The sequence below is a fragment of the Geotrypetes seraphini genome, chromosome 7 (assembly GCF_902459505.1).
Source record: "Geotrypetes seraphini chromosome 7, aGeoSer1.1, whole genome shotgun sequence".
Lineage (NCBI taxonomy): Eukaryota > Metazoa > Chordata > Amphibia > Gymnophiona > Dermophiidae > Geotrypetes > Geotrypetes seraphini.
The window spans coordinates 65,037,055-65,063,609 of record NC_047090.1 but is presented as its reverse complement, the minus strand read 5'-3'; the positions used below and the strand labels follow the sequence as shown (position 1 = coordinate 65,063,609).

At 41.9% G+C, this 26,555-nt stretch overlaps 1 protein-coding gene across 4 annotated transcripts in view; it reads right to left on the bottom strand.

Annotated features, from left to right (window-relative positions):
* A4GALT (alpha 1,4-galactosyltransferase (P blood group)) overlaps window positions 1–26,555 on the bottom strand; it is an 81,049-nt gene that overhangs the window by 17,033 nt on the left and 37,461 nt on the right. The window contains exon 2 of one of the 4 annotated variants that reach the window (XM_033950680.1): window positions 21,600–21,799. The exons of 1 other annotated variant lie outside the window; for it this stretch is intronic. The gene's annotated coding sequence lies outside the window, so the exon portion shown is untranslated. The remainder of the gene's footprint in view (window positions 1–21,599; window positions 21,800–26,555) is intronic. 2 more of the 4 variants (XM_033950681.1, XM_033950682.1) reach the window with 2 other exon arrangements.

Genomic DNA, 26,555 nt, shown 5'->3' with positions numbered 1-26,555 from the left:
ATGACTCGTAATAATAAGATATTTAAATTAGCGTGGGGTCCATTGACAAATTTTGTTAACACTAATTATCCCCTTATTTCCTATTTGATTTGCACATCAAGGGAGGGAGGGGGAATATTATATTTTGTTGTATTCATTGACCAAAGGAAAGTGCTATTTATGATTTTAATTGGATATATGTAGTAATGCACTTTGTCTTTGTTCTTAAATTAGGGTGTGGGGGAATGTTTTGTAGTACTTCTTTGATCGATTGTACTTGCTGTTTTGATGTTAATTGTATACATAAATAAATAAATATATATATATATATATTGATATTGATATTGTAATGCACTGTTTTCAAATGGAAAATTAATAAAGTTAAAAAACAAAACAGAATGAATCGTAAAAAAAAAAAAAGAACAGAGCAGGCAAATCAGTAGGGTTACCAAATGGCTCTAGGACAGGTCATGAAGAACAGATTGAGCCATGGCTAAATGTGAGCCATTCTGTTCTGTGTTGTTGATTTCTTGGTTGTTTTATATTTAATATCTGCATTATCCCCCTCCTTCCCTAACGGTAGTGTGGGTTTTAGCGCCAATAGCGGCGGTAACTGCTCTGACGTTCATAGTAAAGAAGGGGGTATATTTGAATTTTTGGAATTTACTTTTTTGTAAAATTTTTGTAAAATTTGTAATTTTTGTAATTTACTGTACTTAAAACCCCAAAAGCTAAATTTAGCATATGTAATGCCAATTTGGTATTATTTGATGATGTCTTTGAGCAACTATAATATACTAGAAAAAATTCCACTATCACTTATTCAGAGAAGTGCACTCACTTTTTAGCTATAACGGGAAAAGGCCTCAGAAATGGAGCCTACGCACGGTCATAGACTGAATTGATCAAATTGATCAGCGTAGTTGTCATGCTCCTTGCTCCAGTCATCGGCCAACAAAAACCGTTTATTTAACTTTATTGCTAGAATGCTTAAATCTTCTATCATAATAAATTATTAACTTTATATTGTTTAAAACTTAGCTTATGTTCTAAAGCATTTTTTATGAGTTTTCTTTTTTATAAAGCATTTTTATGGGTTTTCTTTTTTATAAATTTTCACGCACAACTCTATATTCACTGAAAACAGTGCTGTAATTGTAACTTAGCTTCACAGTGGTCCGGATGCCTCCCACATATGCCAACGCGGCCAGCGTTTCGTGGATCTATCAAAAAAACTGCTGTGTCAGGGCTGGATTCAGGGCATTCCAACAAATATTTACCTCTTAGTGGGCTTCAGACATTTTGTCAGTAAAGAAAATCGGTCATAGTGCCTGGGCAATTTGAGAGTGGGCAGCTTGCAGCTTTCCAGCCCTGTGCTGGAGTAAACTTCTCTCCAAATCAGTCAATCCTCCCAGAGGATACAATTCTTATGGCTCCTTTTACTAAGGTGCTTTAGTGTTTTTAGCGCATGCAAGATATTACCGCGTGCTACAAGGCTAGAACTAATGCCAGCTTAATGCTGGTGTTAGTGTCTAGCACCCGCGGCAATGTTGGTGGCTATTCCGCGCGTTAATGCCCTTACGCAGCTTCGTAAAAGGAGTCCTTAGTCAGTTGTGATTGATATAAATTTAGAAGATGAGGTAATAATGTAATATGAAATGATTTGAAAAACTCCACTGTGAGTCCATCATTACCCAGAGCGGATCCAGCTCTGAGGGACTTCAGTGCTTTAAGTGATATAGGCGCTTCAAGATTCCCTTTTATTTGCTTGGGAATTTTTGGCCCCTGAATTAACTTTAAAAATTCTAATCCCTCCATTTCTTTATCTGAATAAAGCTCATAAGAATATAAAGCTTTGTAATAATTCAAAAATTGTTTTAAAATATTTCCAATTTGAGAGTGAATTTTACCCTTCTCATCTTTAATAGCCAGTCTTTACTTTTCTTTTCTTGGCTTTAAGGTAGTTACTCACTACTTTCAAAGTAATGGTGTCAAGTCCCAGAATAATACTGTGATAAAGCAAAAAAGGACTTGCTAGCATTCAGTAGAATGAACTGTAGCCCTCAGATACCTGTGCTGCACAGTGGTCGAAAAAATCACACTGAAATAGCAGTATGCAGGTTTGCACGTTCTCTTTCATCAGTCATACATATAGTATTTGTTTTTTAGATTTTTTTTAGTTATGCTTATACTTTAGTGAAAACAGCAAACAGCAAGACACACATAATGATAAAGTAGTGCCACTTATCTTTGGAATAAATCGCTTGTTTGCTGGGCTTATTTGGGCCACTGGTTCAACCTTAAGCAAATAAGCCCAGCAAACAAGCGATTTATTCCTGAGGGCTACTGAGGGCTACTGAGTGCTAGCAAGTCCTTTTTTGCTTTAAGGTAGTTAGCCAATAATCTTCCCGCTTTATTGATTTCCACATCCAGGGAGGGGAGGGTGGGAAGGAGGGGGGTATTATATTTTGTTGTAATAATTGACCAAAGGAAAGTGCTGTTAATAATTTTAATTGTAGGTATGGAGTAATGCAATTTGATTTTTGTTCTTGAATTAGGGTGGGAGGGGGGGGGAATGTTTTGATAGTTCTTCTTTGATTGTTTACAAGTGCTGACTTGAAGTCAATTGTATATATATGTTAATGTTTTCGAATGGAAAATTAATAAAGATATTTAACCCCCCTCCCCCAAGCAAATAAATAAATAAATAAGGAAAAGGGGGAGAGGAAGGGAGAGCAAAAAAATAAGATCAGGACTGCTAATAGGATTTATAAAGGGGAATATCACAAATGCGTCCTTCATGCAACCCTGTTCCAACAAGCAGTACATCTTCTTTCAGTCTCGGTGCTCCCCTAAGAAAAACCAGAACTAGTCTGCTATGCGTGCAATGTAGTGAAATCATGCCTAGGCCGTCCTGTTACCCTGACATGGAGCTATTTGGTCACCGCAGTTAGTGATTAATCAAAATACAGGAAATTAAAAGAATCATTATTTTCCCAATCAGACTTTCCTACCTCTAGGCTCCTCCAGAAAGTAACAGGAAGTCAGTCAATCTTTGAAGGGACTAAGGAACAGAAACAGGCAGCTTAAATCTGCGATGGCTAGTCAGGGCAGAAAGGTACGGAACGTAATGACTGTGTTACAGAAGCTATTATAGGAGGGGCAGAATGAAAAACAAAAGAAAGTCACTTAAGAAAAGTAACTGTTAATAGTATTATGAAAAGAATTACAGTAACAAAGTAAATACAAGAGCATAGGACGCTCCTTGCATTTTCACTTTGCATTGTACAGAAAAGTTAGAGATGTATTACGCATTTAGGCATACTTAGAATGTGTTGCATAAGGTATTTCAGATTTTGTGAATCAAATCAGACAAGTTTTTTTTCTTTTTATATTTCTAGAATCAGGTTTTAGATAGAATATATAGGAGTCCTTTCACAAAGCTGCATCTGGTGCTAACGCTGCTTAAAAAATGGGAACCACAAGAACAAGGGGGCACTCGGAGAAATTGAAAGGGGACAGGTTTAGAACCAATGCCAGGAAATTCTTTTTCACTCAGAGGGTGGTGGACACCTGGAATGCGCTTCCAGAGGTTGTAATAGGACAAAGTACTCTGCCAGGCTTCAAGGAAGGATTGGATAATTTCCTGAAGGCCACGGGGGTTGAGGGATACAGAAAGAGGTAGAAATAAGTTATGTAAGGGCTTACAGAGAAGGCTAAGGGGATTAAAAGGACTTAGACGCCGGTCACCTCACAGGTCATGAATCTGATGGGCCGCTGCGGGAGCGGACTGCTGGGCGCGATGGACCTCTGGTCTGACCCAGTGGAGGCAACTTCTTATGTTCTTATGTCTATCGTAGGATGGGCTAAAGCGCTCGCTAGAGAGTACGAGGACTGAAGAATGGGCATGGATGAGCTAATCAGCTAATTGGTTAGCTTGTTCATAACACTGGAACCCTTAGGGCCGGATTCTAGTGACGGCGCCTACACCGACCAGCACCTTCGAAAATGGCGCTGGCTAGCCACAGGCCAGTCATGGGTAGGCAGCGTTAACAAGAATTGCGGCTTACATCTAACATAGGCGGCAGTCACGTAGACCAGGGTTTTGCAGGCCTATGTCACTAGGATTACCAGATTTCCCTTTGGGAAAATCCGGACCCGTGGCCACCCACCCAAGGACCGCCCAGTTCCACCTCTGTTCCGCCCCAGATGGCATCTCACGCATGTGACATCACCGCGTTGTATCCCAGCATGCCCCTACCCGACGCGATTTTGTCGGGAAGTGTAGAAGCTTTTGGAAACCTGAACAAAGTGCTGGGTTTTGAAAAGCTGTCCGTCAAAAAGAGGACATGTTCGAGGAAATATGTTACCGGCGACTATGTTTGACAAGAATTGCATCTAAAGAGGCACCTAAGATCATTTCCAGAGTAAACCACACCTACTTTGACTTTAGGGGCCGTTAAGTGCTTTTGTAGATGCAATTATGGCATCCCTTTCTGTAGGCGCCTGTGGCACCTAGGGCTAGATTCACTAAGCAAACCGATCGTGTACTGATCGTTTTGCGACCCCTTTATAAGCAAATTTCCCTCCGGCCTGATTCACTTACCTTTCCTGCAAACCACTTCAAATCCGTGCATGCAAATGTGGAGAAACGCATGCAAATTGGACAGTAACGTGATTCACTACACAAAATTTCACATCGGACAGGGCTGGCCGATCAACGGAAGAAGCGACTGCTGGGGAGCAGTCGAATACGTCCTTCCGACTCTCCTGCTCTCTGCCCTGCCAGCCCCGATCTCCTGCAACCCCGAACACCCCCTGCAGCCCTGATCTGCCTGTTTCGAACTGCCTGCCCTGGCTCTTGCGGTCCTGCACCGAATGCCTGCCTGACATGTCCTCTCTGCTCCCCCTGGCTCTACCGCTTTCCCTCCAGTGCGAGCCCGCAGGTTTAAAGCGAGGCTGCATGTCGCAGTGCACTGAAGGGATGGAGGGAAGAAGCTGCCGTTGCCGCAAAAGTTTGAAGTTAAAAAAAAAAAAAAAAAAGTTGCGGCTTGGACAAGTCTGCGTGGTCTGCGCATATGCACCAATTGCGCATGCGTGAGCTGTGCAGGCAGATGGGGGCATTCCTCTGATTGCCCCCATCTGCATATGAATTCGTTGGACCTGCCCAGATTGGGCCCGATCAGGCAGGTTAGTGAATCCTGGCCCTAATTTTTTAAAGTGACTTTTAAATTGATATTAAATGATGCAATTACAGTGCCAATTAACACCAATTAAAACAATTAAGTTAGGTGGCCTATTGCTAATGTTTTTAGTGCTGGCCGCAGGAATTCTAAGCTACACAAGGACGTCCTCAAGAGCTTCAGTGGTTACAGCTCTGCTCTTGTGTTATTCATTATATTTATACCAGCATATTTACAGGCAGCTACCAACGGCTGAGATCTCCAAACCAGGATCCCACAGCAGAACCCCCAGATCAGTTCATTTCCATATATACACCTGAGGCAATAGAGAGTGAAAATGACTTTGCCCAGTTTCCCTGATGATTTTCAGCCCACTGCTGCAAAGCTGCCAAGTTGCCCAGCTCCAGGAGGGAGACTTTTTGGTAAGTTTTGGTTTTGAACTTACTATATATCCCAGTTCAATGTTCTGTTTGTAGCCCCTGATGCAATTAATTGAAATTAGCACTTCATGCCCCATAATGTACCAGGATAGGGTTGCAGAAATGAAGAACTTTAAAGTGGGCAGCTCGAGCAGAGGAGACATCTAGCAGCCGTTGCTGCTTAGGGACAGCCCTCGCGACCCTGAACCAACCCGGGGACGTCTCTCTTTCAACGGCTGCCTGCCCTGCTTCAGCCAACCCAGCTGACGCTGATCTTACTGCTGGGCCGGGCTTGCGAGCTTGCTCCGCCCCCCAGCCCCTGCCGGGAAACTTTAAAGTGGGCAGCTCGAGCAGAGGAGACATCTAGCAGCCGTTGCTGCTTAGGGACAGCCCTCGCGACCCTGAACCAACCCGGGGACGTCTCTCTTTCAACGGCTGCCTGCCCTGCTTCAGCCAACACAGCCGACGCTGATCTTACTGCTGGGCCGGGCGTGCGAGCTTGCTCCGCCCCCCAGCCCCTGCCGGGAAACTTTAAAGTGGGCAGCTCAACGGCGCAGCCGTTCGGCGCGCCGGCTAAGGCGCGAAGCGACTGAGTGAAGCTCAAACAGTCCAACTTATAATTCAAACGCAATAACTGATTCTTTAAGACTTCACAACAAACGCGGAAATCCTCATATATACAACAAACTAACCGCCTCAATCTAGACCAACATCATTAAGAGACGCGGCTTGATTACCGCGGAAACCACAAACATGAAATAACTACTCCTCTTCACCCACACTCGAAACTGATTATAAAGTGCTTATTTTTTGGGAAAAAAAAAAAATAAATAAAATAAAAAACACAAAACTTCGCTACTTCGCCAAAATATAACTTCATGAGTCACTATGTCGCCTTCAAAATCGACAAAAAACGAAACTGTTCCACCTGTGACGATCGGAGGGAAGAAGCAGAAATCTGATCTGAACACGCCAGAGAAAATGGCGTCCAAGAACGATGAGGCTTCATTAGACTTGCTCTTGAAAGAAATAAGATCAAATCGGAGCATAATTCAAGAACAGGTTGATGAAATCAAACTCTTAAGGGGTGAGATTGAGGCAATTAATTCCCAATTTGTGGATGCCCGACACCGTTTGGACGTCCTAGAGGAAAAAACATCTGTAATATCTTCACTACAAGAAACGGTAATTAAACATGACAAACTGATCACTACTTTACAAAGAGACTATGAAGATCTTTCTAATCGAAACAGAAGATCCAACTTAAGAATTATTGGGCTACCTGAATCATCGGAGGGCTCTGATATGGTTGCCTTTCTTTCTGCTTTCCTGCCTGCTACCCTGGGTCTCGTCTTCTCACCTCCAATGGAAATAGAGCATGCTCACCGCGTGCCGTCTCATCTCTCTGCACATGCATCTTCTCCCAGGCCTATTGTGGCTAAACTCCTCAGATTTCAACACACATTACAGATCCTCACAACAGCTGCAAAATCTAAATCTCAACTCCTCCACCAAGGTAGGAAGTTCTTTATAGTTCCAGACCTGGCCAAATCCACGGCCTTGAAGAGAAAAGCATTTCTTTCCCATCGACAAGAGCTTAAAGATATAGGAGCCAAATATGGTCTTATGTACCCAGCAAGGATGAAAGTGACCTACAACAACCACACATCTTCATATACTGACCCTAATGACTTAGTTGCATTTCTGGAATCTTTAAAATTGCGCTGACATGAATTGATGCAAACAAACTTACTGGTTTCTCAGTTATATTGCAAATATTAATAAGCACACCAATTTTCAATTTATTGATATAGTATGGGTGTGGGGTTCTTTGCTAGCTTTCCCATATGTTTTATATCTTTGTGCTCACAGGAGCACCCATAAAAATTTTTAACTCTATGTATGAGAATGTGATCCTTTGTGATGACATTTTTTACTCTTTTTCTTCTACCTTTACGTTCTTTCTTTTACTTTCTGACAGGAGTGTCTTCCTCAAACATTCTCTTTACTATATACACATATTGAACATGTGTAAAATATATTGCAATATATTAAGGTATTTAAAAGATTATGGCTGACTTGCATATTTTTTCTTTTAATGTAAATGGACTAAATCATCCCATTAAAAGGAAAAAGATAGCTAACTATATTTTTAATAAGCACCCTGATGTGGTTTTTTTACAAGAGACTCACCTACCTCTCGCTGCTGCCTTAAAATTTCAATTAAAGGGATACTCCTCTCACTTTTATTCTCCTGCGACCCAACGTAAGAAAAATGGAGTTTCAATATTTTTTCATGATAAACTCTCTCCTGTAATACACTCTTCTACGACGGATAAAGATGGAAGATGGTGCTTGGTGCACGCTGCGTTGCACTCAATGAACTTTGTGTTCCTAAACATTTATGCTCCAGTCCTAGATCACCCAGAATTTTTTTCAAGATCTTCAGGTGGCGTTAGTAGAATACAGTTCTTATTCTTTAATACTTGGAGGCGATTTCAATCAAATTCAAGATATTTATATTGATAGATCATCTTCTTGCAAACCCTCCAAATCCAAGTCATTCACAGCCTTACACGCCCTCAAAGATGCCTTCTCCCTCGCAGATCCATGGCGTTTGTTTAATCCAAAAGGTAGAGAATACTCTCACTATTCACCACCTCATAATACCTACTCAAGAATAGACTTCTTTCTTATATCCTCCTCTCTCATTCAAGACCTTGCAAACAATGTTATTCACCCAATTTCTCTTACAGATCATGCGGCCACCTCCCTACACTTACTTATCTCTGCCCCTCGCAAAGAATCTTCTTCTTGGAGACTAAACAATGCTTTACTCTTAGACTCAGAAATAGCTGACAAAATTCAATCTTTCACTGCTGAATTCTTCGAATTTAACTCCAAAGATCCAGAAATGTGCCCATCCATTGTCTGGGAGGCTTATAAAGTCTCCCTTAGGGGTGAACTTATCAATCTTGCCTCTTGGAAAAAGAAACAATCCATGAAAAAAGAGAAAGAATTAGAATCTTCTATCAAAGAGTTAGAACTACAACATATGTCTGCCCACTTACATGATCCATCCATTTTTCAACGTATACAAAATCTTAAATACGAATTTAACACTTTAGTCTCCAGTACTGCTAGACGAGATATTTTTATCTCAACCTCTGGACATTATATGGGAGACAACCTTATGGGACGCCCTTTGGCTAGATATCTTAAAACTAAATCCAAACGTCTTCATATCACAGCCATTCAAAACCCATTAGGATATATGGTTAAAACCCGGTCTCTGATCTCTTCTCAGTTTGAAAACTTCTATACTACTTTATATAAATCTGATTTTTCTGCTTCAAAATCGGAGATAGACTCTTTTCTTGCTTCTTTGATTCATCCGACCTTATCGGACTCTGTGAAATTAAAACTGGACTCTCCCATTACTGTATCTGAAATAGAAGCCGCAATATCATCTATACCTACCGGCAAAGCCCCAGGTCCTGACGGGTTTACCAATGAATTTTTTAAACAGTTTCGTAATCTCCTGGCTCCTCATCTTCTTTCTTACTATGAATTCCTCCACTCTGATCCAGACAAACAATTCAACTTCACTGAGGCCACTATAGTAGTTATTCCCAAACCTGACAGAGACCCTACCTTGGTTAAAAATTTTCGCCCCATTTCTCTTCTTAATTTAGATTACAAGATCATGGCAAAACTTCTTGCACTGAGACTCAACAAAGTGATCCCCTCTCTTATTCACAAAGATCAAACGGGGTTTATTAAACAAAGGTTTATAGGAGACAATATACGCCTTTTTCATCATATTAATGCCCATGCTAAAACACTCTCAGATCCCGTAATCGGCTTGGCCATAGATGCCGAAAAGGCCTTTGACCGAGTTGAATGGCCTTTTCTATTCCAAATTTTAAAGTGGTACAACTTTGGCCCGTTCTATACAAACTGGATTAAAACTTTATATCATCAACCCACAGCTCGCATTTTAATTAATAACTCTCTCTCCAATAAATTCTCCCTACATAGAGGTACTCGCCAGGGCTGCCCTCTGTCGCCGCTGCTATTTAACTTAGCGTTGGAACCTCTCCTCTCTGCTATCCGACAATGCCCAACAATAACAGGAATTGAAACTACTTATTGTCATATCAAATTAGCAGCATACGCTGATGATGTCCTTCTCTTTATCCGAGATCCTGTTGCTTCCCTTCCCTCACTCGTTAATATTGTCTCTCATTACTCCAAGCTTTCTGGATACTTAGTTAACTGGGAAAAATCAGAAATTTTCCCTCTTAATGATCTCATTTACCCCTCAGACCTCGCCCAATTTCCCTTCACGTGGTCACACGGAGCTGTAAAATACTTGGGAGTGTTAATACATAAAGATCCAACTCAAACTCAAGATCTAAACATATCTAAAATTAAAAGCTTAGTTCTTAACACCCTGTCTCGTTGGTCTCCACTCTTTCTTTCATGGTGGGGCAGAATAGCTTCCATCAAAATGACCCTTACTCCTCAGATAAACTATACCCTCTCAATGCTTCCCTCCTTATGCAAGAAGAAATTTTTTCACTGGTTGAATAAGAAAATATCTGACTTTGTGTGGAATAACAAAAAACCTCGTATTGCTCTCGACAAACTGAAAGCCTCTAAAATTAATGGGGGTCTGAATGTACCTGATTTTCACTTTTATTATATCGCATCATTGGCCAAATATGGAGCCTACTGGATTACTAACACTAGTACCCAAGATTCACCAACCTGGTTTGACCTGGAAAGATTTTTATGTGCACCACTACATGTTTCATGCTTGTTGACGGTGCCAGTACCCAAACTCTTGAGAAAATACTCATTATTGAGTGCAACGCAGCATGCCCTTCATATACTAGACACAATCGCAGAGATTTCAATTAAAGACAGTCCACTCTTGTCCATTTGGAACAACCCCAAAATCCAAATCAATAGTAAATCTCTTTCATGGAAGAGGTGGCAGCGGGCTGGTTTGTGGTCTCTCCATCAGATAACCACTCTCACTTCGTTTGTTCCCTTTGACACAATTTGCTCTACTTACTCGTTGTCTCCTTCTGCTTACTCACAGTGGCTTTCTCTTACTGAGATGTTATCTTCTATGTCTATACGCTTTGATTATATGACATCCACTCACACTTTGTATCACTGGTCCACATTGGCTATATCAAAAGGTAAAGCGATATCTCTCTTTTATAGTATTCTAAGAGATCACTCTTTTACATTTTCCTCTCATTCCATGAAACATTGGGAACCTATGCTGACAACCTCACTTTCTGATGTTGACTGGGAACTCTTTTGGTCCTCGACAAACCGACCTCTTTTATCATCCAGAGTCTCACAATCAATGTTCTTCATTATGTGGAATGCGGTATGGACACCTTTTCAGATGTGGAAAGCTAACCTAAAACAAGACTCTATATGTTGGAACTGTATGAAAGAAGTTGGGACTCTTGATCACATGCTTTTGCATTGTGCTCAAGTTCGTTCCTTTTGGACGTGCATTTGGGACACCATAAAATCTATTACCAATTGTTCAGAAGAAATTTCCTTTGACACTATAATTCTCCGATCTCAACACCCTTGTTTTACACAGTCTAACTGTCCTCCTAAACTCATTGATGCAATGTTTGTGACTGCCCTTATGCACATCTTGAAAAATTGGAAGTCCTCTTCATTACTAAACTATACCTTCTGGTGGAATTCTTTGAGCATGTATCATAAATTTGAATCATATGCTTATGAAAAGAAAAATATAATTCGACTTTCCAAAAATTTGATACAATGTAAATCACCCTGGAAATTCCTGGACTCATATGTTAAATCTATTTCATAGACACTCCTCTCTTCTTCTTCTTCCTCTTCCTCTTCTTTTTCTTCCTTCAATTTCTCTTTCCTCTTATCTTTCCTTTTACTAATTTTTCATGAACAGTCCTAGTACTTTAGATCTTTTAAAACGATTCAATTCTACATTGCACAATGTAACTGAATATTAGTTATACTAAATGTTTTGTTTTATATTTTGATACCATGTACTTGAACTGTTTCCTATATTTTTTCAAAAAAATCAATAAAAAATATTGAACTTAAAAAGAAATGAAGAACTAGAGTTTCCCTTTGGAACTGGGTAATTTGGCTGCTCTTCATCTCTACCCATTAAGCTTTTCTACACAACATAAGAACATAAGAAATGCCTTCACCGGATCAGACCCAAGGTCCATCCTGTCCGGCAACCCGCACACGTGGAGGCCAAGCTAGGTGTTCCCAAATGGACACCTTGATCACCCGTATCCCTCAACGTGATTTGCAAGAAGGTGTGCATCCAACTTGCCCTTGAATCCCAGAATGGTGGTCTCTGTCACAACCTCCTCCGGGAAAGCATTCCAAGCGTCCACCACTCGCTGTGCACAAACTACAGTATTATTGCTGTCATCAGGGCTGCTGAGAGAAAATCCGGTCCCCGGTACAAAGCAGGTGTGTGGAACCTTATACAAATTCTACACACTTGTATGTGTGTATATTATTATTTATTTCTAACAATCGTGATGTTTCTTGGACTTCATTGGGCCCCCTTGAGCTTCATAGGCCCTGGAGCAACGTACCGACTGCAACCCCCTCTCCTTGGGCCTGGCTGTCACACCCACAACTAGGCTGCACTTTTCCCTGCTACTTCTGGAGACATGAAATGATGGTGGGGGATGGAGTCCCTGATAGGGGACCCACAAATATATGTTTGCTTAGGCCCCATATAGTGTTAATCTGGCCTTGCTGCCAACAGGGGCCTCAGCAAGAGTTTCAGCCGCATTAGCTGCAGATCACCCTGGCACTAGCTGGATTTTGCCAAGGCTGTCTGCAGCAGAAACTGGGTGGAGCTGGAATTTATTCAGATAATGGCAAAATGAATTCAGCACTGGTTTATGGATAGTTATCCAGACAACTCGGGAACCTTTTATATGGTAGCCTGATCCCTAGTTGAGGTTGCCATTTTGCACCTGGAGCCACAAGGGCTAGGAGTGACTGGGATCACCCTTACCCTTCCACTGGACCTACAAGGGTTGCTTCAGATAGGCTAGAAGAGACTATAGGAGGTAGATGCTCTAGGAGTTGAAAATGACACGGGAACAAATTTTTTCCTGACACCACGGGAAATAATTTTACCGTCCTGGCAAGTCCTTTCCTATCCCTGCCCCATTCCTGCAAATTCTGTCCTCATATGCACAATCTTCAAACATTTTAAAATCATAAGTGTTTGATGCTTGTGCGGGTAAGGCAGAGGTTACAGGAATGGGATAGGGATAGGGACAGGGACAGCGACAAAAACTCGTGGGGATGGGACAGGGAAATTGAGTTTCTGCGGGGACAGGGAAATTAAGTGCATGGGGGCATAGGGACAGAGACTTAAAGGGGAGATACGTGGGGATGGTATATGGACACAGGAGGGTGCAATGCCGGACACAGGAGCGAGTATACAGATACAGAGGGAAGATATTTGAAATGGGGAAAATAGGAACACAGAAGGTAGATGGTTTGTTTGGATGGGATCAGATGGTTTATGGGGAAGGGGACTGAGCTCACAGGGATGGGACGGGGACAGGGACCGAGCTTGCGGGGATGGGGTGGAGACGGGGACTCATTTTTTTCCCCTGTGTCATTCTCTCATCTGTGTTCACGCGCCCCCCTCTTACTTGGCCCTGCATGAAGCCTGCCTGGAAGACTGTTTGGGCTTAATGGGGTTAATCTCAGGTAATCCGTGGGAATCTCAGATTACCTGATGGGGGGGGGGGGTTGTGCTCTTTCTCCTCCCTGCCAGCTTGTACTGTTGATCTCCCCTCCGTCACCAGCCAATCCTGACGCACTGATTTAGGAAGGGAGCGGGTGTAGTTAGCACATGTGCACATAAATTATCTGTATACAGAACTCATCCGATATTCGCGGTCACTCCGAGAACATAACCCCCGCGAATTTCGGGGGAGTATTGTATTTATGAATGATCTAAAACTAAGAATAAAGAATGAGGTGTTTAAGGGGCCCTTTTATTAAGCCGCGGGAGGCACTAGCACTAGTTCACTGTAACTTAAAAAGGGCTTACCGCAAGATACACTTAGGCATCCTGTGATAAGATGCTAATGTGCATTTTTATTTTATTTTTCACAGATGGCGCATGTCTGGGAGTGGAGAATGAGGTTTCAGTGCTAGTCATTTAGGGCTCCTTTTATGAAGGCGCGTTAGGGCCTTAACGCGCGGAATAGCGCACACTAGCCACTACCGCCTCCTTTTGAGCAGGCGGTCGATTTTCAGCTAGCGCGTGCTAATCCGGTGCATACGCTAAAACCCTTAGCGCACCTTCGTAAAAGGAGCCCTTAGTGCATCTACATCACCATGCACTGACTGATTAGCGCAGGATTAACGCAAGATTAGTGCATGAACCCTTAGGCCCTGATTCTATAAAAGATGTCTACATTTAGGTGCCTAGATTGATGCACTATGCCACTCTAGAAAACAAAATGGGACAATGAAGCCATTATGAGAGGGGTGCCCACACTTTTTTGGCTTGCGAGCTACTTTTAAAATGACCAAGTCAAAATGATCTACCAACAGTAAAATTTAAAAAAAAACACAAAGCACACTGTACGCAGAGAAAATGTTAATTATCATTTGTATTCGGGGTTTTTTTTCCCAGAGGTCAAGGCAGATGACTTTAAAATATGCAATGTCACCTCAGTAACAACTATACAAAAATAGACAAATATACCCCCTTCCCTTTTACTAAACCGCGATAGCGGTTTTTAGCACAGGAAGCTGCACTGAATGCCTTGCGCTGCTCTCGATGCTCATAGGCTTCTTGCGCTAAAAAACGCTATTGCGGTTTAGTAAAAGGGGACCATAGTGCAAAATATAGACAGCAGATATAAATTCTCAAAACGGACACATTTTGATCACTAAATTGAAAATAAAATCATTTTTCCTACCTTTTGGTCTGGTGATTTCATGAGTCTCTGGTTGAACTTCCTTCTTCTGGAAATCCAATATTTCTTTCTTTCTGCCCCCTCCCCTTTTCTTTTTTCTCTTTCCCCCTGCCTGCCTGTTTTTCTTTCTCTCTCCCCCTGCTCCCCTCTTTATTTCTGCCTTTCTTTCTCTCTCCCCCTGCCTGTCTTTCTCTCTCCCCCCTGCCCCCCAAGTCATCGCACCGATTTCTCCACTTCCCTAATTCTTTTTCTCTCTCCCTGCCACCCACCCTCCCCCCAAGCCACCACGCCGATTTCTCCCTGCTTCCTCGAGCCAGGCCTGGTGCGTACAAGCACCGGACCCACAAGCCTTCACCTCCGACATCAATTCTAACATCAGAGAGGAAGTTCCAGGTCAGCCAGGCAGCGATTGGCTGGCCCAGAACTTCCTCTCTGATGTCAGAATTGACCATTAGGGCACCCCTGCATTATGACATTGATTCTTAGGCACAATACCTGCTCTGGTTATCAGAGGCTGAAACTTTTCATACTATTTGTTTATTCGATTTTCTATACTGTTCTCCCAGGGGAGCTCAGAATGGTTTACATGAATTTATTCAGGTACTCAAGCATTTTTCCCTGTCTGTTCTGGTCGACTCACAATCTATCTAATGTACCTGGGGCAATGAGGGGATTGGGTGACTGGCCCAGGGTCACAAGGAGCAGTGTGGGTTTGAACCCCCAACCACAGGGTGCTGAGGCTGTAATTTTAACCATTGTGCCACCTGCCACAACCCTGTCTGGGTATCTTCCATCCCCGTACCTGTTTAGCATCCCCGGTCAAGCAGCATCTCCAACTTACTGCCCACCTCAGCTCTTCCTCTGACATCACTTCCTATTTGTGGGACCTAGAAGTAACGTCAGAGGGGATCTGGTTGTATAAACCTCAAGCTTGCCTCTTTTGCTGTCTAGATTTCCCCCCTGTAACCTTACACATGCTGCTGCTCCATGTTCCTCCTACTAAGAACCTCCTTCCTTTATTTCAGGATCTGGTTAGTGGATGGCAGATGCTATAGCCACTGACTAAAGAGGAAAGGGTGGACCTGATTCCTGGGCAACACACATTTTGCCTCTCTCCTTCCTCCATCCTAGTCTGTTTTGCGGGCCCTTCCTATTTGTGTATCCCAGGTCCTCCCTCCATTATTTTGATATTTCCTGCGCATTCCATGCTTGCCTCACTTTCCCCTCCTGTCTCTCCTGGGCCCCTCCTGCACCCTTTCCTAAACTTTTTTTCTGTCCTGGGCCCATACACCAGCACATCCTTCCCCATATAAGTCTCCCACTTCCTTCTAGCAACACTCCCCCTTCCCCTACTGCTGTCCAGGGCCTACTCTCTCCACCTTGGCTTGTCCTGTGCTGCCAAACAACCTCCCCATATCTAGGTCCTGGATCCCTCCAGCATTCCTTTCCTTACCCTTCCTTGGTCCTGGGCACGTTCTCTCTCTGTTGGCTTGTCCTTGCCTCTCCAGTGCCAGTGCAGGGTTCTCCTCCCCAGACCCTGGGGGCTGTTACACTCCCAACTGACACTGGCTTGCCTCCTGGTCTCTGCCTGGCAGGTTGCTGTGGTGGCCAAACACATGTCCATAGTGTTCCTTGCCCTCTCTCTTATGTTCTCTCCCCCATATGTCTCTACCCCCTCCCCCTCCCTTTCCCCTTTCAGCTGCACATGTGTAACCACATCTGCTTGCATGACAATCTGGTTTTCACAACATTGACCTGTTCATGTTTACATTATTAATCGATTATTTTTTAACTGCAACCTGGATTTTTTTTTTTTTTTTTTTAAACAGCTATTATTACCCCCCTTCTTGTTCTTCCCTTTTATGTTTTTTCTTCTCTTCTATCAAAAATTGTAACTATTCCCCCTCTTAACCACACATGTCTTGTAAGTCTTACCCACAAAATTATTTTAAAGTTATGTCTACACTCAGTATGTTAAGTTTGTTAAATTTTAACTAACAACAAATTTGTTTTTATGTCAAAATTAACATTTTATTTATTTAATTTATTAATATATGTTATTATTATTGTACATCGCCTAGTAATTTAAATAGGCGATTCATCAAGAATAAATAAACTTGAACTTGAAACTTGATTCATAACATGCCCCTTCTGTCTAGGTTTACCATATGGCTCCAGAAAAGGAGGACGGATTGAGACATCCAGATTTTACTTCCATTTAAAGTAATGGAAGTCACAATTCCAGATGTCTCAATATGTCCCCAGATGTCTCAATATGTCCCAACTTCTGTCTCATGTCCTGCATTGTGACATGGATCTGTTGACCACCTGATTTTCCAGGCTGAATAGCCATGATCTCTGGTCCGATTTCAGTGACCTGCCTGGTCTCTTGTGTCAGGTAAAGTTCAGTGAAATGACATGAATGGATAAAACATGACTCCCAGTTTTGAGGTGGAATATTGATATTTATTTTGCTCTTGTTGTAAAGTATCAAATAAAAGTGCATACAACTTATACAGAAGCACAAATGAATAGTAGAAAATCTGTTCACAAAAGACTCATAGAACAATAGCCATACAAATATATTGCTTCTGAAAAAAAGAATATCTCATTTGTGTTTGTCATATGACACAGGCCTGCCCAGGGCAGGATTAATTTGTCGAGGGCCCCTAGGCACACAAGTACACTGGGCCCCCTGCCCCACCCCACCATGTGCCCAAGTGGAAACAGGAAGCTGCGTCAGAGGGAAGTTTTGGGCAAGCAGCACCGCTTGCACAATTACAGTTCCCGTTGCCTTTCTTACCCGCGTTGCTTGCTTGTCTTACTTTCCGGCGATGGGGGAGGGGGCCACGTTGCCGATCGGAGGGGGCCACGTTGCTGATCGGGGGGGGGGGGAGGGCTGTGTTGCCGATCGATGCTGGAGGGGCCCATCGCCATTTGGAAAAAACAATGTTGACGCCCTCCTTCATCGGGCCCCCCTGACCATTTCGGGCCTAGGCATGTGCCTACTTGGCCTATTGGTTAATCCTGCCCTGGGCCTGCCCAATTGCAACTAAATGTCTAACACTGTCCCAACCTGTGCAAAGAAAGTTATTCTGACCCTCACATAGTTGATTTTTTTTAAGGACAGCAATATTTAGTGAGGAGTGGCTTACTGGTAGTGCTGCTGCCTCTGTATCCAGAGGTAGTGGGATCAAATCCCAAGGCTTCTCCCTGTGACCTTGGCCAGGTTACTTAATCTTCCACAAGGCCATAAGTACTTGCATATATATAAACAAATTTGAATGTGTAACCTCATAAAAGCAATGCAGAAATCCCATTCCCATTTTCTCAACTTATCAATCATTACTGGGTCTTCATCACAGTCTATTCAATGGGATGATATTATTATAAAGAAGGCTGATAAGGGAGGGGTGCTTGTGGTCCAGGATCGCTTACAATACAGGGAGGAAGCCAATCGCCAGTTAGGCGACATAACATCAATGTCACTATAATCCAGGAGAGAGGTTGATGAGGGATATATTCAATTTCATCACTGCCACATATGAAGAGGGTCAACTTACCAAAAGTGAATATAAATTTTTACTGGAGAAGTTTCCTAAGACACCTAAAATCCAATTTGTTCCGAAGATCCATAAGGATTTAAGAACCCCTCCGGGGAGACCTATTGTCAACACAAGGGAAAGTCTCCTTGAACCGCTATCTAAGTTTCTGGATATTTTCTTGAAACAAGCGGCTATTCAAGTGCGTTCTTATTTAAAGGACTCCTCACATTTTTTAAGGACTCTTAGTGAGATTTCGGACTTACCTGCACATTGTCTTATGGTCACTTTGGATGTTGTATCTTTGTACACGAAAATACCACAAGAAGGAGCTTTGGACATTATTAGAGACACCCTAGTAGCTAGACTGGGCCAACAGAGGATTACTACAGATTTCCTGTTAGAGTTAGCCAAATGAGTGATTAAAGAGAACTTTTTTGTCCATGAAGGAACTTATTATAAACAGGTTCAAGGGGTGGCCATGGGAGCCACGTTGGCTCCGTCGGTGGCCACCTTATATATTGGAAAGTTTGAAGAGGAAGTGGTATATCCCTCCATACAATATTCTACAAACATCCTGTATTGGAAACGTTTTTTAGACGACATATTCTTTCTTTGGAATGGAACTGCAGCGGATCTCCAAATGTATATTTGCTGGTTAAATACCATTAATGAGAATTTACAGTTTACAGCTACGTACAAAGCCACTCAAATTGAGTTTTTAGACATCTTAGTATCCAGAGAGGGTAACCAGTTAAACACTAAGCTATTTAGGAAATCAGTCGCCCATAATGCCCTGTTACACTTTTCCAGTTTCCATCCTTATAGGCTTAAGTTCAGTCTCCTGGTGAGCCAATTTTTAAGGGCTAGGAGAGTTTGTTCTGATTTGATCGAGTTTAAAAATGTTGCAAAAGATATGAAAGAACGCTTCCTTCTGAGAGGTTACCCACAGAAATCTATACAACAAGCATATTTACGTGCGCGGTTTGCTAACCGTGACCTTCTATTACAAGAGAAGGGTAGGGCTAATCACTCCGACGTGGAGGCATCCAGACTTGTATGCGTGTTGCTCTATTCAGATGCTACTAAGGCAGTGGTGGGTTTCATTAGATCCCACTGGTTCATCTTACGCACACTAAGGGGTCTGGAACAACAGCCTATGATAGCGTACACGAGGGGGAGAATGATCGGGCAGATACTAGAGAGGCGGGGGACTTCTGTTCAGAATTTTAGTACCCACATGAAATGTTCTCATTGTCAGTGGTGTAATAGTACCATTGAAGGAGGCCGCTGGCAAGATCCTCAAACTGGCCGAATTATTCAAGCTCGGGAGAACACCACTTGTAGGTCTGACTGGGTTATTTATATAATAGTATGTCCATGTCCTCTGCTCTATGTGGGTCTTACTAAGCATCCGGTTCATCTACGATTAAACGAACATAAATCTCGGACCTGCACCGAGTCGTTGTCAGCCCCCCTTATCCAACACTGGATTGCAAAAAAACATGTCGTGGATCAGATCAAGTGGAGAGTAATAGATGGATTGACAGTGCAGGGGGTGGAGGGCGACTTAGAGGCCAAGTTAAACTTCTTGGAACAAAGGTGGATTTATCGCCTTAACACGGTTACCCCCCTGGGACTAAATTTGGAGTTGGAGTGGTCAACACTTACATAAGGTTTCGCTGGGGTGTAATCTTCTAAGTTTGGTCAATCGGGAATAGAGGGAGTGCTTTAAGACATCTGTAAAAAATTGGGGTTTTCATAGTAGTTGAAGAGCTCCCCCGTATTTTTGCGGGCTACTGGTCCACTCTCGGGCTGACGTCGGCATTGTTCTTGCTGACTCCGCCCAGAGGCGGTCCTGACAGCCTGGCGGGGAGGTATTTATATAAAGCTGTAGCACGCCGCGGCCATTTTAAAATTCTTGGAGTGGTTGTGTCGTGGGAAATCAGTTCTAGTAGAGGTAAGAACTTCACCTAAGATGAATGTTTTTGATATTTGAACGGGTTTAGCATTAGTAATATGGGTTTTATTATTCTAGGGATTGTAGCCCTGATGAAACCCTTCCAGGGTAAAACATGTCGGTGACAGATCCCTTTGAATGGACCACTTAAGCTAAATATTAGCTTTATATTTATAAAATTTGAAAGATTTGATACATTCTAATTTATAATATCTCAAGTTCAAGTTCATGTGACCTGGTGAGGATTTAATGTATAAATCCAACCACTATGAAACATATTTGAGTGGCTGGTGGCATTTCTGAGGGTCTGAAAAACAACAATATTGGAATGGATAATTACAAGGTGGCCATAATAGACCAACCTCTTGAGATTTGGTTAAAATACAATGTTACATTCAAATCCTTAATTTTAATGTTAAGTCCATTCTAATGTTAAGCTTTTAAACCCAGTAGGTGGCAGTGTTTCACTTTTTCCTTCTAAATCACTTTTGATCTCTGACCTTTTCAGACACCAATCATGTCAGTAAAAGGCCTGCATCCTACAGACACATCCTAACTTCTGCATGAACTCCCAATTAGCATTGTATGTTCTAATCTATACAGAACAGATTCTCTCAGCTAGCTAGTAAGTTGATATCCCTCACTCACAAAGATTTCTCCCTAAATTTGAGTATAGTCCTCTCTTAGTCTGTACTCTGATAAATTGTATCTAAACTCAAATAACTGGTACTAAACTAATCTACTTATACTAAACTAAACGACTTATCTAAACTAAACTGCTTATACTTAAACTCTACCCTTAATTTGCTGTATACCCCCTGTATTTAACTACTGCACAGTCTTGTATGTCCAAACATTTAAACCTATTGTACATCTTATTTGTCTAATTACTTCCATTGTGTATGTTTACTTGTAGACTGTTCTGAGCTACTGGGAGGACGGGATAAAAATCTAAATAAATAAATAAGTAAGTTGTTGTGCCAACTTAAGCTTTTCTTCCTAGTAGCTCAAGCTTATTGTTGCTCATAAAGCTGAGAGAAATCATCAGATGTGAACAGAGACATCATGAATTAAATTAAATCAAAACAAAATGTAAGAATGCCAACTGTAAATCTTGGCTAGCCAAATAATGAGAGTAGGACCCCATGCATGAGACAATGTAAAAAGAGATTTTTTTTCTAATTTCTTAAGTAACTATAGTCGTTATTATCTATCAAGGTTAGAAAATGTGACTGGTAAGAAAAGGCTTCATAATGTAGACATCAAATCACGACGTCTTGCTCATACGAAATTCATCAGGGACATCAGTGTTAGGGGACTATAGTTGGCAATAAAATTTCAAAATAAGGACATTATATTATCCTACAATATTTGGTTCCATCAGTACAAGTGAAGTAGTTCCTTATTCAGAAATCCTAAACGGCTGTTCTTATACTCATGTACATTTAAAGATAATATAGGAGTTCATCCTGACAAGAGCTTACTGCACCTAGAGAAACAAGTTAACAAACCTCTTCACTTCAAGAAACCCTGTTCCTGTGCTCTAAGACAGCTGTGACAAGTAGAGATTTGAGCACTCTGGATATCTTCAAGTTGTCCCGCATTGCCCTCTCAGGATCATGATGTGGAATCTGTTGTAGAAGCCATGGTCCCATCTCTTATTAGCCAGTGGTATCTTCATTCTCTTCACTGTACTGTCAGGAAAGAATCTCTTGAAGTGAGTGAAAATAAAGGACAGATAAAATTCCAAACAGAATGAAAATGCCTACAATTTTCTAGAATTGCATTCAATAAACCACATAAATACTTTCAATTAGCCTATTATTGTCTTACTAGTCTTTAAGCCCATTACATTAACGGGTGCTAGAATAGATATGTGTGTCTGTCTTTTTTTCTCTCTCTCCTTGGCCGCTTTCTGTCTGTTTGTCTTTCTTTCTTTCTTTCTGTCTCTCTCTTTCCTTGGCTGTCCACCACCACCCCTTGCCTGCTCCCCCCTGTCCAGCAGTAGCCCTTCTCCCTTTCTTTTACCTCCCCTGTGTCCAGCAGCACCCCTTCCCTGCTCCCCATGTCCAGCAGTAGGCCTTCTCCCTTCCTTTTACCTCCCCCTGTCCAGAATCACCCCTTCCCTGCTCCCCCTGTCCAGAAGTAGCCCTTCTCCCTTCGTTTTACCTCCCCCCATCCAGCAGCACCTCTTCCCTGCTCCCCCTATCCAGCAGTAGGCCTTATCCCTTCCTTTTAACCCCCACTGTCTAGCAGCACCTCTTCCCTGCTCCCCCTGTCCAGCAGTGCCCCTTCTGGCCCACCAGCACGAACCTCACGTCCATCTCTCCCTCTCTTACTTCTTCTGTCCATATCTATCCCTCCCCCTTCTGTCCCCTCCCTGAATCTCTCTCCCTCTCCCCATCTTGCCTCCTCCACATCCATTTCTCCCTTCCCCCACTTCCCTCAAACTGTAACGCAGCCCTGCCGGCATCTACTTCTCCCCCCCTCCTCCCGCCTGCCAGCTCATCTGCCCGCCGTGTTTAACTTCAAAGAAAAGTGCTGCACCACACTGTTGCTGGCCTCGGTGTCTTCTGTCCACTGTGGCTAGCCCTAGCAGAAACAGGAAGTTGTCAGAGGGTGAGCCACAGTGGAGAGAAGATGGTGAGGCCAGCAGCAGCACGGCGCAGCGCTTTTCTAAGAAGCTAAACGCGGTGGGCGGGTGAGCAGGCGAGAGGGAGGAGGGTGAGAAGTAGATGCTGGCAGGGGTGCCTGTGCCTTTCCCCCCCCGTTCCGGGAATCAGTGGCAGCAGCGGTTTCTCGGGCGGTGAGTGAGGGCGGAAGGGGGGAGTCACCGGCATGTTCCCTGCCTCCGTGTTCGAAAATGGAATTTGGCAGGGAACACGCCGTCTTAAGTGCGCATGCGCGCTTAGGGTTTTATTATAGAGGATAATTTCATAGGCTCAATAATAATTTTAGTAATATGCATTGCTTAATTGTTACTAGAGAAAAGATAAAACTTTAAAATAAAGAAATAAGTCCTTAGTTGTAAGAAAATAAACTGTAAAGTTTTAAAGTTCAGTCTCATAAAATTTCTTCTGCAATTGTAGTCCAATAATCCTGGCAGCAACGGTCATCCAGTTCCCCTCTGGTGACCAATGAAGAAAGAGTCCTGAGAAAGTCATACGTTATGTTGATTCATTGCATTAATACTCTGTTATGGGCTTCCAGTGAAGACTCGCTAAGGCACTTTTACTGTAACTTGATCTTCTATATTGAAGGTGCCACACCCCTCTTGATACACTATGAATAAAGGACTTCAACAAATATTAAATGAAGATTCTGTTTAAAACAGTAAATCAGTTGAAACACATCTAGGAATGGAATATGAGGCTCAGATTTGCTTAAGTCACAGTGTAGTCAGTCTCTACATCACGTCTAGCAAGCTTTATTATGGTTATCTTTTTCCTCTTTTAGTGCCCCTGTTAACCGTTATAGCAGTCCAATTCCTTAAAAATAAACCCCACTTTTTCACTAGGTTTTCATTTTTTTCCATTTTTTCCCCCCTGTTGCTTCAACTATTACAAAATACCGCAGTCAAGCTTATCTACAAAGCTAAAAAATTTGACCACGTGACTCCCCTCTTGCGCAAAGCTCACTGGCTACTCATTCTTCATCGCATCACTTACAAAATACTTCTGCTAACATTTAAAACCAAGCAGTCCAATTCACCCGCATTCATCGACAAACTACTTATTCCGTATACCCCTTCCCGGAATCTGCGTTCCACTACTCAAAACCTATTTTCTGTCCCTTCTATTCGCAAACTATTTTTCGATTCTACCAGCAAAACCATTTTTTCAGTCATTGCTGCCATGTTATGGAACACTCATCTGTCAGGTCTTAGACAAGAAACATCGGTGACGGGACACTCGCGTGCGAGACTTCAGCGCACCGACATTGTAGCGCCAACTGTTCGGCACAAGACACCAGTGCACCATCTAAAAAGTGACTTTTAAAGAGCTCCGACAGGGGGTGTGGGGGAAACCCCCCCCCTTTACTTCAGACTGCTCGCGCTGCCTTTGGGGGGGGTGCAACCCCCCACATTATAGAGAAAAATTAACTTTTTCCTAAAAAATTGGGAAAAAGTTAAGTTTACTCTATAATGGAGGGTTCCAACCCCTCCCACCCCTCAATGGCAGTGCAAAGAGTATGAAGTAAACTGGGGGGGGGGGGGTTCACCACTCACACCCCGTGTCGGAGCTCTTTAAAAGTCACTTTTTAGGCGGGGCGCTGCATTCTCAGCATGCTGAAGTCTTGCACGCGAATGACTATGAACCAGAAACATCTCTTGAAAAATTCAAATGTAAACTAAAAATATTCCTTTTTAAAGATGCCTTCTCAGTTTGATTCTATTCTTCCAGAGCCCTAACAGCTTCTTTGTAGTCGGCAGTACCGAACAGAAATGCTTCCTTCAAAGCGACCCCTAACCTACTGTGCTAAAGCCCTTCCGTTTCTTCCCTCCCTTTTAACATTTTATTTTTTCATTGTATTTAAGCTCTTCCCATTTCCCATTTTTCCTTTTTATTCCAGTAGGTTTAAGGGCTCCTTTCTACTAAGCTGCGATAGCGTTTTTAGCGCATGCAGGATTTTAGCGTGTGCTAAACCCGCGCTACACGGCTAGAACTAACGCCAGCTCAATGCATTAAGGTCTAGCGCATGCGGCATTTCAAACCTCCTATGTATTCATTTCCTTTTAAAGATTCTCTGTCATTGTGACTGTATACATCACACATTTAAAACCAAAAGGAATTGACCCAAAATATCCACAAAGAAGAAAATCCAGAGAAAACAAAAAAAAAACCTCTGTGGAGTGACGATGTTCCTAAATGGACTTTATTTGAAAGTGTCAAAGTTCCAAAGGTACACTGAAATCATCCACATAAAATAATTCCATCCACATAAGAGCCTTAAAGGACCTAGTCCGCTAGGGATACAGGACCCAACACGGTCCGCGTTTCGACAAAAAGTCTTCTTCAGGGGTCCCTGGGGGTCCTATAAAGGTGTGTACGTGGGAAACAATTGTGTGGTGAGCCGGAAGTGAGACACATCCTGCTGTAACAGTGCAAACCATTTTTAAAATATAGTGCTAGTTCTTTAAAGATTTTCATTATTTCAGAACGTCTTGACTCCTATAATTTCTTTATTGGTCTTAGGTAATCTAATTTCTCCCTGCTTCAGTTTTAATAACTTTGGAACTATGCATAAGTCAAACAACAACTTTTATATTTTACTTTAGGATGTGTAAAAAAAATGAGAAACACAGTGACATATAAACACAGTTATGCACACTAAAACTTCAGTAAGGCTTTACCTTCAACCAAAAGAGAAAAAAGCACTAAAGTTAGAAAGATCACAATATAATTTAAAATTTGGCATCTTTACTAGATATCAACCAAATATGAGGATAAACATGTCTTTTAATGTTCACTCTCCCCCCCTTCTATAAGTATCATTTTAATCTTATATTTTATTTTAGCATTGTAAACCGGCTAGATACTTGTTGATGGTCGGTATATTAAAAATAAAATTTGAACTTAAAACCATTAATATGAGGGATAGAACTATACTATGTACCACTTAAATATTTAATTTTATTCTTTTTCCAAATGCCCTTTATTTGTTAACAAAACAAATGATTTCAGTAACAGAGCAAATGATCTCTGTTAATGGTTTATTCTAAAAACAAGATAAAGGCTTGATTCATGTTGTAACCTTAAATCTATAGACCACATAATTTTAAAATTGAGAGATAACATTCTTTAAGACAAAGGATAGAATCCTCCATTCATTTTTCACAGCTGCAGTCAGGGAAAATGAATATGAGGGAAGATTATAACAATATGTATACATATTGTTATAATAATTTGGTAACATTATATCATAGTTATAGTCACTTATTACAAAATATTCAATATGACTTATTTGATTTTATGGTGTGAGAGAAATCAAGGAACTTAAACAAGGAAGTAAAGATTATAAATGAAGAAATTCTAGAACAAAAGCATCACTTTGGCACCTCTGCTCAGTAAATGCAAAGATTAAAAATCAGATTAGAAATAGTATTGGCAACATTTGCTTCAGAACCTATATTGCTGAAACAAATCTCAAATTTGCCTTTGTTATCTAATTAGGAAAAACTAGTTGAATATAACAACCAGCTCAGTTTCACATTGCAGATTACTTAATTAAACTGTCCTTAAATCTTACGTAGAAAAGTCATGCAGCTTATTTTAATTCCCCTTCCATTGAAGGTCTACTGTGAATAAACTTTTAAATTTGTTAAAAGACATAGAGGGGCATAATCGCAAGTCGCAAATCATTCAAAGTAAAAAACAGCCTAGAACACATTTTCAAAAAATATGTCCAAAATTCCTTTTGTTTTGAAAATCGTCTAAGTATACGTCCTGCCGATCTGATCGTCCAAG